Source organism: Triticum aestivum, chromosome 3D, assembly GCF_018294505.1.
Source record: "Triticum aestivum cultivar Chinese Spring chromosome 3D, IWGSC CS RefSeq v2.1, whole genome shotgun sequence".
NCBI classification, from domain to species: Eukaryota; Viridiplantae; Streptophyta; class Magnoliopsida; order Poales; family Poaceae; genus Triticum; species Triticum aestivum.
This window is the reverse complement of record NC_057802.1, coordinates 590728868-590747141: the sequence shown is the minus strand read 5'-3', so window position 1 is coordinate 590747141 and position 18274 is coordinate 590728868. Positions and strand designations below refer to the sequence as shown.

Sequence of the window (18274 nt, the reverse complement as noted above, 5' to 3'; positions counted from 1 at the left end):
ATGCCATCCAGAAAAGCTGATTCACTACTTCCAAGATCACTCGGTCATTCTGGTCAGCAGTGCCCCTTGTCAGATATCGTCGGCAATAGGGACGCTACCGGCCGAGCGGGAAATGGGTCATCGATCTGGCAGCTCACGAAATCATCTATGAGTCGCCTAAGCCATCAAGTTTGAAGCTCTAGCTAGCTGATTTCATCATCGAGTGAACTGAAACCCAGTCCCTGCCGACCAAGGTGGAGTCTGAGCATTGGATTATGTATTTCAACGCCTCCAAGATGCTCGCAAGCTCGGGGGTTAGCGTCGTTCTCATCTCTATCAAATGTGACAGGCTCAACTACAAACTTCAAATCCACTTCACGGTGTTCAACAAATGTTGTCGAGTACAAAACATTGCTGCACAACTTGCGAATTGCCGCATCACTCGGTATTAGCCGGCTGCTGTGTCATGGAGACTCAGATCTGGTGATGCAATAGGTCATAAAGGACTATGACGCAAAGGACCCGACCATGATCGCATATCGTGAGGCTGTGCGCAAGCTCGAGATTCACTTCGAAGGCCTGGAACTTCACCACTTTCGCCGTGATCATGACCGGATACCCTTGAAAAAATTGACTGTAACAGCGAATAAATCCTGCCTTACGTCTTCTTGGAGCAACTCCAGGATAATCGAGAGCCGGCTCCACCGCTCCATGCCACCGCTCGCACCCTCGCCGCAGCTCGCCCCCTCGCCGCCGCTAGTTTCCTCGCCGCACAGCGCTCCCTTGCCGCAGCTCGCGCCCTCGTCGCCGCTCGCACCCTCGCCGCTGCGGATTCAGCGCTGCTACGCCTCGCCGCTTCATGACGGATCGTTGAGGGTGGTCTGCCGATCTGGTGCACCATCCCGCTCTGGGAGCAAGTAGGCGGAGGGGCTGGGTTGGGTAATCCAGGCGTCTCCCCGATGCGCGGGTGTGCTGCGAGAAGATGAGCGCGACCGGAGTAGGTGCGTCAGATCTGGAGATAGCGGGATTGATAGCGGAGCTCGGCAGATTGGAGAGGGAGGCGGCGAGAGCAGCAAGGGCCGTCACCGATGCTCGGCGCAGTCTGGCGATTCGTGCGATGTCGCGCGCCAACGAGGAGGAGTGAGAGGATTTTCGCGCTCGGGAGCCTGACGGCGGAGCTAATTCTCAATTGGGCAGCCCGCGAGGCGGAATCCTGTTCTCGCGTCCAGCGCAGGAGATGGGCGTTGTTCAGAGATATAGCATGAGATCTTCGTCCATTGGCGGTGAGTCTGAGCCTCCGGTTGATTCGTTTTCCGTTGGATCCATGGAGATTCCGACATTCAGTGAGGGAGTGCTAATTCATGGTGCTGCTCGCTGGCGAAGCCGGCCACCCTCCCCGTCGCCACTGTCGCGCTCTCCGACCAGAGGCGCGTGGAGGAGGACCCCACCTGCCAGTGACCCTTGCGTGCGAGGCCCAGTGATCAGAGATGGGGGGATCGGAAAAGTGGGTCATAAGGAGAAGACGCATTCTCAAAACCCGCCTGTGCGGTGGGCAGCGAGAGGGGATAAATACAACTCAGCTAGGGCTCGCCGCCGCCGCCGAGGGATTTCTCCAATCTGGTTTGGGTGCGGAAGGATCTGTTCCAGTCAGGAGTGTTCTCGGCAGATGACTGTCATCCTGTAGGGCGGTCTGATTGGTTACCAGCTCCGAAGATTTTCAAGTTTTCAAGGGATTTTTGGGGGAGGCGTGAAGGGAGAGTGCCTTACGCGTCAATCGTGAGAAGGATGGCAGGCCCAGGAGGGCAACAAGGATCCAGAGGGGGAAGATACAGTGCAGGAAGAGGGAGGAATGAAAGTGGGCGAGTGATCCCCCCCACAGCGCCGGATGCTGAACCGGTTGTTCATCCGCCTCCTCCAGTTCGCCAGGTGACTCCCGTTCGATCTAGTCCTCCTGTCTCTATCTATGCAAAGCCCCCAATTGTTCCCTTGGCTGCGGTTCCACCGATGATGAATCAAGGGACCCAGATGTACCCCTAGTACGGGGGATGGAACCCACACTTTGCTCCAGTTGGTCCATGGATGCCACAGCCACGGTTTCTGTATCAGTTTATCCCCCCGACTGCAGGCCATCCCACAACTTTCCATGCTCCAATGCAAAGCAGTGGGAGTCAGGCAGGTAGCAGTGGGCAGGTTGGTGCTGGCAAAGGTAAGAAGAAGCAAAAGAAGCTTGCTGGTAAGACTGAACAGAAGAAAAATGAAGAGACATATCAAGGTTCAGAAACAGGTGAGCCTTTCCGTATTGATCCCAAGTATGTTGGTGCTATATGCTACAACTGCGGTTTGCCTGGCCACTTCGTGGGGATGTGCTCTGTTCCAAAACTATGTTTCATTTGCAGAAACACTGGTCACCGTATGGACGTTTGCCCTACTTGGTACAAAACATACCCTTTCAGCCAGTACTTGGGTAGTGCAAACAGTGGCCTAGGGTTCTACCATATTGAGACTGGGGAGAAGAGTGATGTGGATTGGCTTAACTTTGGTAATGTTGGTCTGGTTTTTGTTCAGGAGGGTGAGATAAGTGCCAAGGAACTGGAGAGATGCTTTGCTGAAATGTGGAAGACAAACTGGCCCTGGGAAATTAGAGCCTATGATGAGAAGCAGTACCTGGTCAGGTTTCCACCCAACAAAAAGATCCAGGACTTGGTTGAATATCCATCCATTAATCTCAAGAAAAAGGGGGTAACCATTCTGTTTAGAGACTGGAATGGAGAGCTCCCAGCCTATGACAGTCTGCAGGAAATCTGGATTGAAATTGGAGGGCTACCACCAAAGTGGTGTTCTTGGAATGTAATTGCTCAGATAACATCCTCTTTGGGTTTCTTGCTGAATGTTGACTGGCATGGCATTTTCAGGAGTTTCTATGACAAAGTAAGGGTCCAAGTTGCTGTGAGAGATCCTACAAAAATCCCTGAGGACAGAATGTTTGAATTCTGTCAAGAGTTATTCCTGTTGACCTTCAAAGTGGAGGATGATGCTCTCATGACCTCACCACATGACCCAGTGATCCTGGAGATGATGATCAAGCAGAACAGGACAAAGAGGAGGAGGAAGAAATTGAGGATGATGACCTTCTGGGTGAAGAAATGAGGGGAGGACAGGAGAGAGGGAAGACACCTGCACTTGCTATTAGACCCACCCCCACAACAAGAGGCACAAGGACTGCTGCGGTCCATGTTACTCCTGCTCCTACAAATGAGCTGGAGAAAACTTCTGCTAATAAAGAACAAGGTGCTCCACCTGCCAAAAGCTATCTGGATGTAGCTAAGAAGAGACCTGCTGTGAACATGTCTGGACCTTTGCTGGCTCAATTTGATGAGGCAGTGGATAGTAAAGGAAAAGAAGACAAGATCTTGAAGCTTCCTCCAAATGCCAAGTGCAAGTGGGGCCCTGTCATTGCTACAAGAGTTAGTGCCAGGATCTAGAGAAGTGGAATCCACAGTCTGAAGAAAGCTCAAGAACTGAAGCAAATCCAAAATATGGAAGTACCTAGAGGTAAAAAAACCCTGGTTTTAAGAATTCTTTTAGTTGCTTAGATAATGATGTGCTTGCTGATAGAGCTGATAAAGTTGGTGTGGTCCTTGGTGAGGATCACACTCAAATTACTTGCAACATTGATATCATTAAGCAGCAAGAAGATGTTAGGCTAGATAGATTCCATCAGGACAACCCTGACATGTTTCTTCCCCCTAACATTGATGTTAGTGGGGAAGAATTTGCTCAAGGTGAAAACCCTGATTTAAATTTGATTTTCCCTCTTCTAGTACTCACATTAGTGAGATACAGGAGGCTGATCACTCATGGATTGAGGTGAGCAACAAAAAAGGGAGTAGGTCTAGGAGGAAAATTCATTTCCCTGATAAATGATAGGTCTATTTTGGAATGCTAGGGGCCTGAATGGGCCTCATAAGAACTTGAGGGTGCAAGAGCTTATTAAAGCACATTGCCCTGATTTTATTTGTATTTCTGTAACAAAGAAAAATGATTTTACTTTGTCACAACTGGAAACCTTAGATTCCAGAAATGGGTACTTTTGGAAATGGCTGCCTGCAGTTGATACAGCTGGAGGCATCCTAATAGGCATTAAGGATGACACATTTGAGATTTTATCTTGTGACATCCATAGTTTTTGTGTTTCTTGTCTTCTCAGATGCAGAAATAACAATAAAGAGTGGAGACTTATCTCTGTTTATGGCTCTGCTTATGATGAGGGTAAGCTTGATTTTATTAATGAATTACACAGTGTAGCAGATGGATGGGATGGTCCTACCATTATAGGTGGTGATTTTAATCTCATTAGAAATGCTGCTGAGAAATCCACTGGTGCTATTAATCACCACTGGGCTGATTTGTTCAATGACTGGATAAATAAATTCAGTCTGATAGAGATTAGAAATATTGGTAGGAGGTTTACTTGGGGTAACAATCAGGAGGATATGATCATGGCGACCCTGGACAGAGTTTTTGTAACTACTGATTGGGAAGCTATGTTCCCTGCAGTACATCTTAAGGCTCTACCCAGGGTTGCTAGTGACCATACTCCTTTGTTGTTGGATTCTGGTGGTATTCCTGCTGCTAAGCATAGGATGTTTAGATTTGAAAAATGGTGGATTGGTGTGGAGGGTTTTGATGAACTGATTCATAAAACCTGGAACACTAAATGTCTGCATACTAAAGCCATTGATATTTGGCAGTTAAAACTAGATTGATGAGGAAAGTCCTTAAGGGCTGGAGTGTTAATATAGAAGCTACCAAGAATAGGCAGAAACAAACCTTGGTTGCTGAATATAACTGTTTGGATATTATGGCTGAAACTCAACCTTTATCCCCTGCTTCTAAAAAAAGAATGAAAAACATTTCAGGTGAGTTGTAGGACATATGGAGGAGGGAAGAAATTAAGGCCAGACAGAGATCTAGAGAGAGAGAAGTGCTGGAGGGGGAGCTAAACACAGGATACTTCCAAGCTGTTGCAAACCAAAAGAGAAGGAAAAAAACAGATAGCAATGCTGGAAGGAGAGGATGGACCTGTTGAAGACCCCAAAGGTATACTTGACCTTACTGTTCAGTTTTATAAAAAGTTGTTTGGCTTTACCCCCAAACTTAATATTCACCTCAAAGAAGGTTTTTGGGGAGAGGATGGGGTAGTTTCCAGGGCTCATAATGAGAAGCTTGATGCTCCCTTTTCTGAGGAAGAAATCAAGGCTGCTGTCTTTGGCTCTTATGCTAAAGGGGCCCCAGGCCCAGATGGCTTTTCCTTTTTATTTTATCAGCACTTTTGGGACCTGATTAAGCCAGATTTGCTTTCTCTTTTTGCAGACTGGGAGAAAGGAGAGCTAGATTTACATAGGCTTAATTTCTCCCTTCTCACATTGGTCCCTAAAGAACCTAATGTTGTTAGACTGGAAAGATTTAGACCTCTTGCCATGACTAATTGTAGTTTTAAAATCTTTTCTAAATGTTGTACAGATAGGTTTGGTCCAGTGTGTGATGACATTATTCTACAAAACCAAACTGCCTTCATGAAGGGGAGGTTCATTATGGAGAGCATTGTTGCTGCACACGAGATTGTGCACTCTTTGGCCTCCTCTAAACTTTCTGGTTTTGTTTTCAAACTTGACTATGAGAAAGCATATGATATGATAAATAGAGATTTTCTTTTTGAGGTTTTATCCAGTAGAGGCTTTAGCATTAAATGGATTGATAGAATTAAATCTCTAATATTAAATGGGTCTGTTGGTGTCAGAGTTAATGACACCAATAGTGACTTTTCATTGCAGGTAAAGGGGTGAAACAGGGTGATCCCATTTCCCCTTTACTTTTCAATGTGGTTGTTGATGCATTCACTAGAATGTTAGTCAGAGCAGCCAGGTGTAATTTGATTTCTGGTGTTTTCCCAAACACAAAACCTTCTGGGGTCATCAGTATGCAGTATGCAGATGACACTTTGCTTTTCATGAGTAAGAATTTAGATCATGCCAAAAATTTAAAATGGCTATTATCATGTTTTGAGCAAATGTCTGGTATGAGAATTAACTTCCACAAATGTGACTTGGTTCCTATCAATGTAGATAGGGATGAGGCCCAGCTTTTTGCTCAAACTTTGGGGTGTAGATTAGGTGCTTTCCCTATTAAATATTTGGGTGCCCCTCTTCATTATGCTAAATTGAAGAGAGAAGACCTACAACCCCTGGTAGATAAGATTCTTAAGAAAGCCTCAGGGTGGAGGGGACGCCTCTTATCCATAGGTAAGAGGCGTGTACTAGTCCAATCTAATCTGGCTAGCATCCCTGCTTATTTGATGCGGGTGATTAAACTCCCAAAATGGGCAACCACTCTTATTAACTCGCAGCTAGCTAATTGCTTTTGGGATGATTATGAAGGCCACCATAAATATCATCTTACTTCTTGGGGGACTTTTGCCCTCAAGAAGGAATATGGTGGTCTTGGTATTACTAATATTGCTGATAGGAATTTATGCCTCCTTGCTTCTTGGGCTAAAAGGTACTTCTCTGGAGATAATAAGATCTGGAAACTTATTATTGATGACAAGTACAACACTAGCAAGCCGAATATTTTTGCATGCTCCAGTAATGGGGCTTCCCCTCTATGGAAAGGTATATTATGGGCCATTAAAGCCTCTAAGATGGGGTACTCTTGGGTTGTGGGTAATGGCAAGAAAATTCGTTTTTGGGAGGACCAGTGGTTTGGTACTGCGCCACTATCCACTCAATTTTGGGGCTTGTATTCTTTGGCTAATGATCACAACATCTCTATTTATAAAATTTGGGATGGAGTTGATCTAAAGATCACCTTTAGGAGATGTCTGGGGGGTGATCTTTTGTCTGACTAGATGGACCTTGTCTCTATTGCTAGTACTATTGCCTTTAAAGATTGTGAGGATACTCCAGTCTGGAAGTACAGTGCAAATGGTCAATATTCAGTTAAATCTTTTTACAAAATTGTAAACTTTAGCGGAGTCCTCCCCGTCCACACACAGTATGTGTGGAAGCTAAAAATTATCCCTAGAGTTCAATTTTTTATGGCTGGTTTATAATAACAAGATCTTAACCAGAGATAACCTTGTTAAGAGACAACATGTCCCTGACATGACTTGTATGTTTTGCTCTGAGCCAGAATCTTGCCAGCATTTATTTTTTGAATGTGTAGTGTCGATTGAACTCTGGAAAGGTATTGGAGACATATCAGGAGCTGGCAAGGTCTCTGATATTGAGAACCTTGCGGCCTGGTGGGTTTCCAATAAGAAACATGCAGTTGTGAATGCTTTGCATGCCGCTGCAGTGTGGTCTCTCTGGAAGGTCAGGAATAACCTGTGTTTCAATCGCTCTGTGTGGTCTGGAATGCAGGAATTATGGAGACAGGTGGCCGTGCAGCTTGCAGCATGGGAGGTGCTGTTCCCAAACGATGCAAAAATCCAGGTTACTGCGATGGTAAAAAACCTCGAGAAGCTTGCCAGAGATCCTCCTATGCTGATGTGGCCAGACCCCGGTTGATCCTTTCAAGCTGTGCATGGGGGCGAGACTGAAAAAGAGTGATGATGATGCTGTTACTCTCCTTCTGATGATGGGAAGAGAGAGTACAAGTTAAAACCCTGTGTACCTTTTTAATTTTCTCGTTATGTCTCAATAGACTTGGGAATTTGCTGTTTAGTTTGGTTTAGTTCAGTTCCAGGGTCCCGTTTCAGGGGAGGAGTGGGGTCTTTTAGCTGAGTGTTTTGCTGAGGCAGCGTGGTGTGCTGTTCTCCGCGGGCTGTATTTGGAAACGATTGTCACACTGGTTTGGTTGTTCTGCAATGGAACCGGGGCTGCGTGCCCTTTTGCTCTAAAAAACTCCAGGATCCATCCACATGAAGAAGACCAAGGCCGAGTCTACTGAACCGGAAAATCCCCAGCCGGCTGCTGAAGTTGTCCTAGCCGCGATCCCTGCTTTGACGCATCAATACCTAGATGATATCATCCGGAAGAAGGTCCCGACTGATGAAACTGAAGCACGTCAAATTGTGCTCCAAGCTGAGACGTACTACACTATCATTAATGGCGAACTTCACAAGTGCAATGTGACTGGAGTCTTCCAACGCTATGTTTCTCCAGAAAAAAAGGGTGATAGATCCTCGAAGAGATTCACTTGAGTACCTGTGTTTATCATGCTTCGTCGCCTGCACTCGTCGCCAAGGCTTTCTAGTATTGATTCTTCTAGCTTATACCTCGCTGACGTGGAGGACCTCGTCCGCAAATACGACGGCGGCCAAAGATTCGGTCGTCAGCCTCACATGCGGGCTATAGCTCGGTGGATGTTGCGTTGAGATGGTTATGTATTTTTAAATGTATAAAAGTGTTTATGATTCTAATATCAATCAATGATCAGGAAAGGTTTTCAATTGACGTATCGTTTTCTTTCTTCGAAGCGAAGAAAGAAAGGCGATCTCGCCTGCCCTCCCACGTGGAGCGCTTCTTCCGCCGGAGGGCGGCTCTCCTTCGCCGACGACCTCGGTCGTCGGTGATGAGGGGGTCGCCGGATTCATGCGTGTGGATAGTTTTAGGCCAAAGTAGCTTCATTTTTAGGTTGTTCATCGTCTTGGCTTTGGCTATGGCGATGGCCACGCTTAATAAAGTTTCTTCAGATCCTACTCTGACAAGGCAATCGGTCCTATGGTTGGGGAAGAATTTGGAATCCAGCTTATTCAAGCAAGGATGGTGCGGCGGCGGCGGCATCCTCGTGGTGGACATGTGTCCTCGGGCTCCGTCATTGCGAGGGCGTTTGCTCCGGCGCCGGCGCGGAGCTTGGGAGGTAGTTCAGGAGCGGATGTAGATTGTGGTCTGCATCAGCGGCATCTGTAAGATGGCGGATCATGTGCTGGGTTCGTGGAACCTGGATGGCAGATATGATTTCCTCCTCCGAAGTCTTAGTCGTGTGGGGTTGCCAGATCTGGAGTTCGATGGCGTATCCGGGCGTTGCCCCGGTCTGATTCGTTCAACGGTAATGATTTCGCCTATGGTGAGCCACCTTGGAGATCGCAAAGCTGCATATCAGCGATGGAGCCGCGTCGAGCTCGGGTGTGGAGGTGATCCGTCATTTTTTTCTTTGGTGCCTGCTGTGATGATGCCAGAGGCAGGTGATGGGCGTTGGTGTCAAGCTCAGAGGTGTCTTCAGTCTTGTTCGTAGTTTTACTTCTTGGCTAGTGTTCCTTTGTGCAAAGGCTAACTTTCTGCTATTTGTTTAGTTTTATCAGGTCGGTACGTACATGACTCGTATAATGTTTTTTATGATATAAATAAGACACGTATTACCATGAGAAAAAAAATCAATAATCGGTAATACTAATACGGCCAACCAACAAACAAATTGGTGGCTAGTAGTCGAGTGCGAGGCGGCCGTGGTCGGCTCAGTCCTCGAAAGTGAGGTGCAAGGTGCGTGTGCGTATATTTATAGAGATGAATGTACGCTCGAGTTCAAACAAAACAAACTAGTAATCTAGTACACACTGTATACAGATTGGTACAACGATACGGAGCAGAGTAAAACGGCATTGCATAGTCGTGATTCCGAAATGTGCTGACATCTTTAATGCATAAAAAAATTGATTTGTCAAGAGTGGGATTTGAACCCACGCCCTTTCGGACCAGTACCTGAAACTGGCGCCTTAGACCAACTCGGCCATCTTGACGTTTGTTTTCAACAACGAAATTGGGTTTTATATTACGTATCAAACGAGTTCCCACGAACGTCACAATCGTTTCATTTAACTTTTGAGTTATTTGGTTTGGTAAATGTTTGCAGCGAGAATGCGATTCAAAGTGCTAGCTATTTGTTTGCTCCCTCTACCTCCAGTCTCTGGAGGCTGAAGCTAGTGTGGCCGCAGGAGCACCGTACTAGTACCACATGGTGGCTTCAGCTTTTATTTATGCGTTGCAGCTGCATGCATGGACTACATCGGAAACCCCACAATGTCGCGCCTTCCCAAGGAAAATACGTGCAGCCGCAGGCAGGCACACACATGCAGCAGTATCTTCTCTTTATCATCGTGCTCCGCAGCTCCACTGCGTGCATGCCTAGCTCCTTCCCAGACACGGCATCTAGCCATTGTGCACAAGGCCGTGTCAGGCCGGCCAGCTCCACCCACGAGGCCACAACATGTGACCAGTGGATAGTCCAATGGCTTTATTTCACAGTTGGGTCTGCGTACGTGCCATTCTGATCAAAGCGTTCGATCTCTATATTCAGCTCAACAAATGATTCTCATGCTCATTTTTCTTCGGAACCACCTGCCATCTTTTGCATGCACTACCAGAAACCATTTGCATACACTGCTCGATCGCACAACTCGCACAATCTGATACGAACTAGAGTCGGAGTACTAATTAAAAGGGACCCAAAAAGATGTTGGCAAGAACGATCTACGTCCCCCCACGTAAGAGGAGAACGAACGTGGACGGTAATGATACTACAAGTAATGGTGATGACTCGAACTCGCAGGATGGTTCGGGGCGGCGCGTGAGTCCGGGAACACGCCCCACGGCGAGAGCATCTGCTCGGCATGCTGCGCGTAGTGCCCAACCTGGCCCGGATGGCCGCCGGGGCCCCAGCCCAGAACCCCGCCGTGGGCAGCAACGTGGCCCACGTCGGCGGCGCTCGCGGCCACCATCGCGTGCTGCTCATGTTGCTGCTGCTGCTGCGGAGGTGGCGGGGGTGATGTTGGTGGGCGCTTCTCCTCCTCCTGACGACCGCCGCGGCCGCCATCGCCTTCGACCACCGGCTCGGCCTCCACCGCGGGCAGCCGGTGCACCTCAGCGGTGACGAACGTGGCGGCCACCAGCAAGACACCGCCGTCCGCGGCCGTCATCTCCCCGGCGAGCGTGCCACCGACCACCTGCCCGTCGGCCCCCGCGAGCGACACCGAGAACGGCGTTGTGGCCGCGCCCGCGCCCGCCGGCAGCACCGTCCCGGAGAGCGACAGCACGTCGAACCGCCCATCCAACCGGACGGCGCGCGAGGTACCTGCCGAGGTCGACAGCCGCAGCGTGACGGCGGCGAGCGCGCCGCGGCCGCAGAGCACGGACACGCCCACCCCGCGGCGCCGCGCGAAGGCGGCCACCGCGCCCGCCACGTCGCAGCCCGCGGCCAGCTCCAGCACCACCGGCCGCATCGCCCCCGCGCTCTCCCGCACCACCACCACCGGCGGCTTCGGCTTGTTCCTCGACCCGGGCGGCCGGCCCCGCGGCTTCGCCCGAGCGCTCGCGGGAGTCGCCCCCTGCGCCGACGCCTGCGGCTGCGGCAGCAGCGCGAGCTCGGGCGCCGGCGTGGGCTCGATCAGCTGGGCCAGCGACGTCCCCTCGTTACCCGCCATCGGAGTCGAAGCTAGCAGGTGGTGGAGGTTTATATACGAGCAAGTACGTACGTGCTTGCACTTGACTTGAGAGTACCACTACAGTGGGATGAATAGTGAAAGAGCTCCTAGCTGAGCTTAAAATACGGGAACAAGAAGGTGGGAACTCATTTATTTATAGCGGGGAAGGCGACGGACGCATCTTGCTCTTGCTAGCGGGAGGGAGACGGGCCACGGATCCGTTGGCTTGTCGCACGAGTCTCGGCGCACGCACGGATCGAGGCCACGAGACCGAGACGTCCAATCGGAGACGTTGGGCTTGGCCATCGCTGCCGCTGCCGCTTTTCGGCTCCGGTCTGTCTCACGTCAAATCAGCTGCGTCAAAGCGGCACAGACTTTCTTTGGGCCGACGAGCTGGGCTCCGGTTTAGGACTAGGTAGTACTAACTTAGACCAGTAAGAGCATCTCCACCGGTTCGGTTCCCGAGGGGTGTGGGGCGAACCGGCGATAAAATCGGCTTGGGAGTGGTCTGTCTCCCAGCCGCCACTCCAAGGTCGGTCAACAACAAAATTACGGTTTATATTACCTGAAATGAGTTCCTAAGCACTGAGCTACTGCTACGATCTTTCTCATCCCGGCTTGCGGCGTGCACCGCATGTCGGGATAGTAGGCCTCCGAAACCCCACCGTTTTGAGTCATGTACTGACTTCTTCATCACGGATGCCCTGGACTCCGACGACCACTTCCCCGACGACGGCTTCCTCCTTAACGTCGAAAACCTCTTCGACGACATGGCTGGCGAGGACACCGACCCCAAGACCAGTGCTTCTGCCGCTATTCCGTATGTCTTCGTGTTCTCTCTGTTTAATATCTTGCCTCAGTTTCTTGCTCTAGTGTTTCTTGTTCTAGCCTTCTACTCCCTCCTTTTCGGTTTATATAGCTTATCTCAAAATTTTAATTTTTTCATTTCATAAGGCTCAATTTGGTTGTTTTCCATCACATGTTCAGATTCTAAGGTATATTAAATCATTGCACGCAAGTATTAAGAGAAAATTGACCAATGCATGTATTTTATGAATGCATGCATTGCAATTAATGCATTGATAAACATGATTTTTTGAGAAAAACAAGAGCATTAATTAGGTGATTTTGCAAACTACAAAAAGTATTCCAGCACTCACCATCTACCTTGGTTGGTGAGATTTTTGAATTGAGCCCTATAAACGGGACAGAAGGGAGCACATATGTTCTCTTCTAGTTCATATGTGCACGTGGCATTTGCTTTCTCATCTTTAGATTACATGACTTGTTTCATCTCTACTATGATAGTCATATTTTATCTATTATTTCTATTAATAAAATAATATGGAAAATTGCTCATATTTTCAACAGAGTACGGGTGGCGGCTACTCTCAAGGGAATCAAGATCCAGATCGCGCAACACACTAGTTGTTGCGGTGGTGAAGATCGCAACAACGACTCGGTTGCAAAACCTAGTCTAGATAATATGTTTTGGATCCAATGGCCATGGACACAGCAGACACATGTGTTTTTATCGGTCGGGTGATCCTAATCATTTCCCTTAAAATTAGGTTAAAATTAATTAAAATTGAAATCTAAAAATCAAAAATAGGCAAAATTTCATATGTTTCGGTGAGATCTGAAATTGTTTTACTTTGGAATTAAAAAACTACTAGTGATGTGTTTATAGCCCGTATCACCCCAGGTGTTGGGAAGTAATTTCTGCATCACCCTAGGCCTTGGGATGTAATATTTGCGTGTTTGATAGTCTGGCCTGCATAAGTTTTCTTGCTAGTACAAAACTCAAAGCAGCCCAGGATCGGTTGACGATGAACGACCTGAATTGGTGGTTTCCGCTGAGTTGGGCCCGTGCGAGCCACAATGTTCGTCTCCCTGGACGCATTTACAAGCGGGAGATGGATGTGGCCTTCGGCTAGGCCATTATTCCCACTCCTCTCTTCCCTCACCGCCGACTTCCATTCGCACATCACTCTCTCATCGCCCCTTTGGTCACATTGATGGTCGGCGCCACCCCACCTTGCTTCATCCCCTTCTTTCCTCGTTGGCGGTCACTTCCCCCGTCTATAACACGCCATAGTAGTGATAGGAGATGCAGGTGCCGGCACATCGGCCGCTACCAGGGCGGCGATTATGACTTCCCCGCCATTTTCTTCCCTTCCATGTCCCCATCCGGAGCCCCTCTGATGCCATCCGCTCACGTTCCACTGGGGGGGGGGGGGGGGGGGGGGGATTGCTTCCTCCAATTTGCAAATTGGATCGATTGGATTGTGCACTAACCGATTAGAATTTGCATTGTTCCAAGCGGCACCTGCTAAATGCATTGCGATGATTAGTAGGATGTGGGCATGCCTAGAATGTTCATGAATGCACTGATCCAAGTGTTCATGACTAGACTGATTGGTAGGATTGCTCACGATGTGTAGACTGATTGCTTGGATTCTTATGTGTGCATGCCAAGAGTGTGCATTGAGCAAAGCAGTACACATTGCTATGATCAGTGCATTGATCATACAAATGCACATTTCTATGATGAGTGCATTGTAATGGTTGATATGCTTGAAATGCTTCATAGATGTGCAATTTAGTTGTACATAGGCTTCATCGCTTGTGATAAGATATGATACTAACCCGTGACTTCCTAACTGACACGGTGATGAAGATCGAGTGGGACATCCTCGGTGGTGGCAACCCTTCCACTAGAAGGCCTAGAGGATGTTATCCCTGAAAATTGGTGGCTACAACAGATCTAGGTGCCAAGGAGGAGGGAGGAGTCAGCGATGCCTCTGCCCAAGCTTGGTCGTAGATCATAGCCTGGGCACAAGGTGGTAGAACTGGTGTCACACTGGTTCTATGTGCATATTAAGAACATGACGACCTTGTTAGGGAACGTAGTAATTTCAAAAATTTCCAACGCACACACAAGATCATGGTGATGCATAGCAACGAGAGGGGAGAGTGTTGTCCACGTACCCTCGTAGACCGTAAGCGGAAGCATTATGACAACGCGGTTGATGTAGTCGTACGTCTTCACGATCGATAGATCCTAGTACCGAACGTACGACACCTCCGCGATCTGCACACGTTCAGCTCGGTGACGTCCCATGAACTCACGATCTAGCAGAGTGTCGAGGGAGAGCTTCGTCAGCACGACGGCGTGATGACGGTGATGATGAAGCTGCCGACGCAGGGCTTCGCCTAAGCACTACGACGATATGACCGAGGTGGATTATGGTGGAGGGGGGCACCGCACATGGCTGGAAACAATCAACTTGTGTGTTCTAGGGTGCCCCCTTGCCCCCGTATATAAAGGAGCAAGGGGGAAGGCCGGCCGGCCTTGGGGCGCGCCAAGGAGAGGGGGGTGTCCTCCTCCTAGTAGGAGTAGGACTCCCCCTTTCCTAGTCCAACTAGGAAGGGGGAAGGGGAAAGGAAGGAGAGAGAGAGGGAGGAAAGAGGGGGCGCCCCCCCCCTCCTTGTCCAATTCGGACTCCCAAAGGGGGGGCGGCCAGCCCATGGCTCCCTCCTCTCTCTCACACAAGGCCCATGTTGGCCCATTAGTTCCCCCGGGGGTTCCGACAACCCCCCGGCACTCCGATAAATATCCGGTGACCCCCGGAACTCATCCGGTGTCCGAATATAGTCGTCCAATATATCAATCTTTATGTCTCGACCATTTCGAGACTCCTCGTCATGTCCGTGATCATATCCGGGACTCCAAACTATCTTCGGTACATCAAAACACATAAACTCATAATACCGATCGTCACCGAATGTTAAGCGTGCGGACCCTACGGGTTTGAGAACTATGTAGACATGACCGAGACACGTCTCCGGTCAATAACCAATAGTAGAACCTGGATGCTCATATTGGCTCCCACATATTCTACGAAGATCTTTATCGGTCAAACCGCATAACAACATACGTTGTTCCCTTTGTCATCGGTATGTTACTTGCCCGAGATTCGATCGTCGGTATCTCAATACCTAGTTCAATATCGTTACCGATAAGTCTCTTTACTCGTTCCATAATGCATCATCCCGCAACTAACTCGTTAGTCACATTGCTTGCAAGGCTTATAGTGATGTGCATTACCGAGAGGGCCCAGAGATACCTCTCCGACAATCGGAGTGACAAATCCTAATCTCGATCTATGCCAACTCAACAAGTACCATCGGAGACACCTGTAGAGCACCTTTATAATCACCCAATTACGTTGTGACGTTTGGTAGCACACAAAGTGTTCCTCCGGTATTCGGGAGTTGCATAATCTCATAGTCATAGGAACATGTATAAGTCATGAAGAAAGCAATATCAATATACTAAACGATCAAATGCTAAGCTAACGGAATGCGTCAAGTCAATCACATCATTCTCTAATGATGTGATCCCGTTCATCAAATGACAACTCATGTCTATGGCTAGGAAACTTAACCATCTTTGATTCAACGACCTAGTCAAGTAGAGGCATACTAGTGACACTCTATTTGTCTATGTATTCACACATGTACTAAGTTTCCGGTTAATACAATTCTAGCATGAATAATAAACATTTATCATGATTTAAGGAAATATAAATAACAACTTTATTATTGCCTCTAGGGCATATTTCCTTCAGACCTTGCCTTACTGGTTGTCCCGAAGGCTTTCCAGCTGGTGCCGAGGAGGTGGTTCTACATCCGCCTTCATGTTTCATGCCGCTCGCCACTAGCAAGTGGCATCACTACTAGATGTAGGTCCAAAAGTTCGGTGGGAAGGTCATGTTGGGCTGTGGTAGGAGCTACTTTTGCCAGAAGCACTGCATGCTTCCCGGTGACATACTCCTTATCAAGCACGACACCTTTGTCATCAAGGTGAAGATCTTGGATGGGAGCACTGTCGGTGTCAAAACCGGCCGATCTCGGGTAGGGGGTCCTGAACTGTGCGTCTGAGGATCGAAGGTAACAGGAGACAAAGAGGACACGATTTTTACCCAGGTTCGCGCCCTCTTAATGGAGGTAATACCCTATGATACGTCTCCAACGAATCTATAATTTTTGATTGTTCCATGCTATTATATTATCTGTTTTGGATGTTTAATGGGCTTTATTATACACTTTAATATTATTTTTGGGACTAACCTATTAACCGAAGGCCCAGTGCAAATTGTTGTTTTTTTGTCTATTTCAGTGTTTCGCAGAAAAGGAATATCAAACGGAATCCAAACGGAATGAAACCTTCGGGAGAGTGATTTTTGAAACAAACGTGATCCAGGGGACTTGGAGTGGACGTCAAGAAAGAAGCGAGGAGGCCACGAGGCAGGGAGGCGCGCCTGCCCCCCTCGGCGCGCCCCCCACCCTCGTGGGCCCCTCGCAGCTCCACCGACATACTTCTTCCTCCTATATATACCCATATACCCGAAAACATCCAGGAGCACCACGAAACCCTATTTCCACCGCCGCAACCTTCTGTACCCGTGAGATCCCATCTTGGGGCCTTTTCCGGCGCTCCGCCGAGGGGGAATCGATCACGGAGGGCTTCTACATCAACATCATAGCCTCTCCGATGATGTGTGAGTAGTTTACCACAGACCTTCGGGTCCATAGCTATTAGCTGGATGGCTTCTTCTCTCTCTTTGGATCTCAATACAAAGTTCTCCTCGATCTTCTTGGAGATCTATTCGATGTAATTCTTTTTTGCGGTGTGTTTGTCGAGATCCGATGAATTGTTGGTTTATGATCAAGATTATCTATGAACAATATTTGAATCTCCTCTGAATTCTTTTATGTATGATTTGATATCTTTGTAAGTCTCTTCGAATTATCAGTTTGGTTTGGCCTACTAGATTGATCTTTCTTGCAATGGGAGAAGTGCTTAGCTTTGGGTTCAATCTTGCGGTGTCCTTTCCCAGTAACAGCAGGGGCAGCAAGGCACGCATTGTATTGTTGCCATCGAGGATAAAAAGATGGGGTTTATATCATATTGCTTGAGTTTATCCCTCTACATCATGTCATCTTGCCTAATGCGTTACTCTGTTCTTATGAACTTAATACTCTAGATGCATGCTGGATAGCGGTCGATGTGTGGAGTAATAGTAGTAGATGCAGAATCGTTTTGGTCTACTTGTCATAGACGTGATGCCTATATACATGATCATGCCTAGATATTCTCATAACTATGCACGTTTCTATCAATTGCTCGACAGTAATTTTTCACCCACCGTAATACTTATGCTATCTTGAGAGAAGCCACTAGTGAAACCTATGGCCCCGGGGTCTATTTTCCATCATATAAGTTTCCAATCTATTTTTACTTTGCATTCTTTACTTTCAGTTTATATTATAAAAATACCAAAAATATTTATCTTATTATCTCTATCAGAACTCACTTTTGCAAGTGGTCGTGAAGGGACTGACAACCCCTTTATCACGTTGGTTGCAAGGTTCTTATTTGTTTGTGTAGGTACGAGGTGACTTGCATGTAGTCTCCTACTGGATTGATACCTTGGTTCTCAAAAACTGAGGGAAATACTTACGCTACTTTGCTGCGTCACCCTTTCCTCTTCAAGGGAAAAACCAACGCAAGCTCAAGAGGTAGCAAGAAGGATTTCTGGCGCCCTTGCCGGGGAGATCTACGCCAAGTCAAGTCAAGTCAAGTCAAGACATACCAAGTACCCATCACAACTCTTATCCCTCGCATTACATTATTTGTCATTTGCCTCTCGTTTTCCTCTCCCCCACTTCACCTTTGCCGTTTTATTCGCCCTCTTTTTCCGTTCGCCTCTTTTCGCTTGCTTCTTGTGTGTTCATTCTTTGTGCAATTTGCTGTCGTCATGTCTGAAACTGGGGAGGTTATCGTTGATAAGGATAATAATATGGAAA

The 18274-nt window shown here is 48.0% G+C and overlaps 1 non-coding gene across 1 annotated transcript; it reads right to left on the bottom strand.

The window, feature by feature from the left end:
• Positions 1-9637: 9637 nt before the first annotated feature.
• On the bottom strand, positions 9638-9718 carry TRNAL-CAG (transfer RNA leucine (anticodon CAG)). Its single transcript has one exon. It is a non-coding gene; the product is annotated as a tRNA-Leu (tRNA).
• Between the last annotated feature and the right edge of the window lie 8556 nt (positions 9719-18274).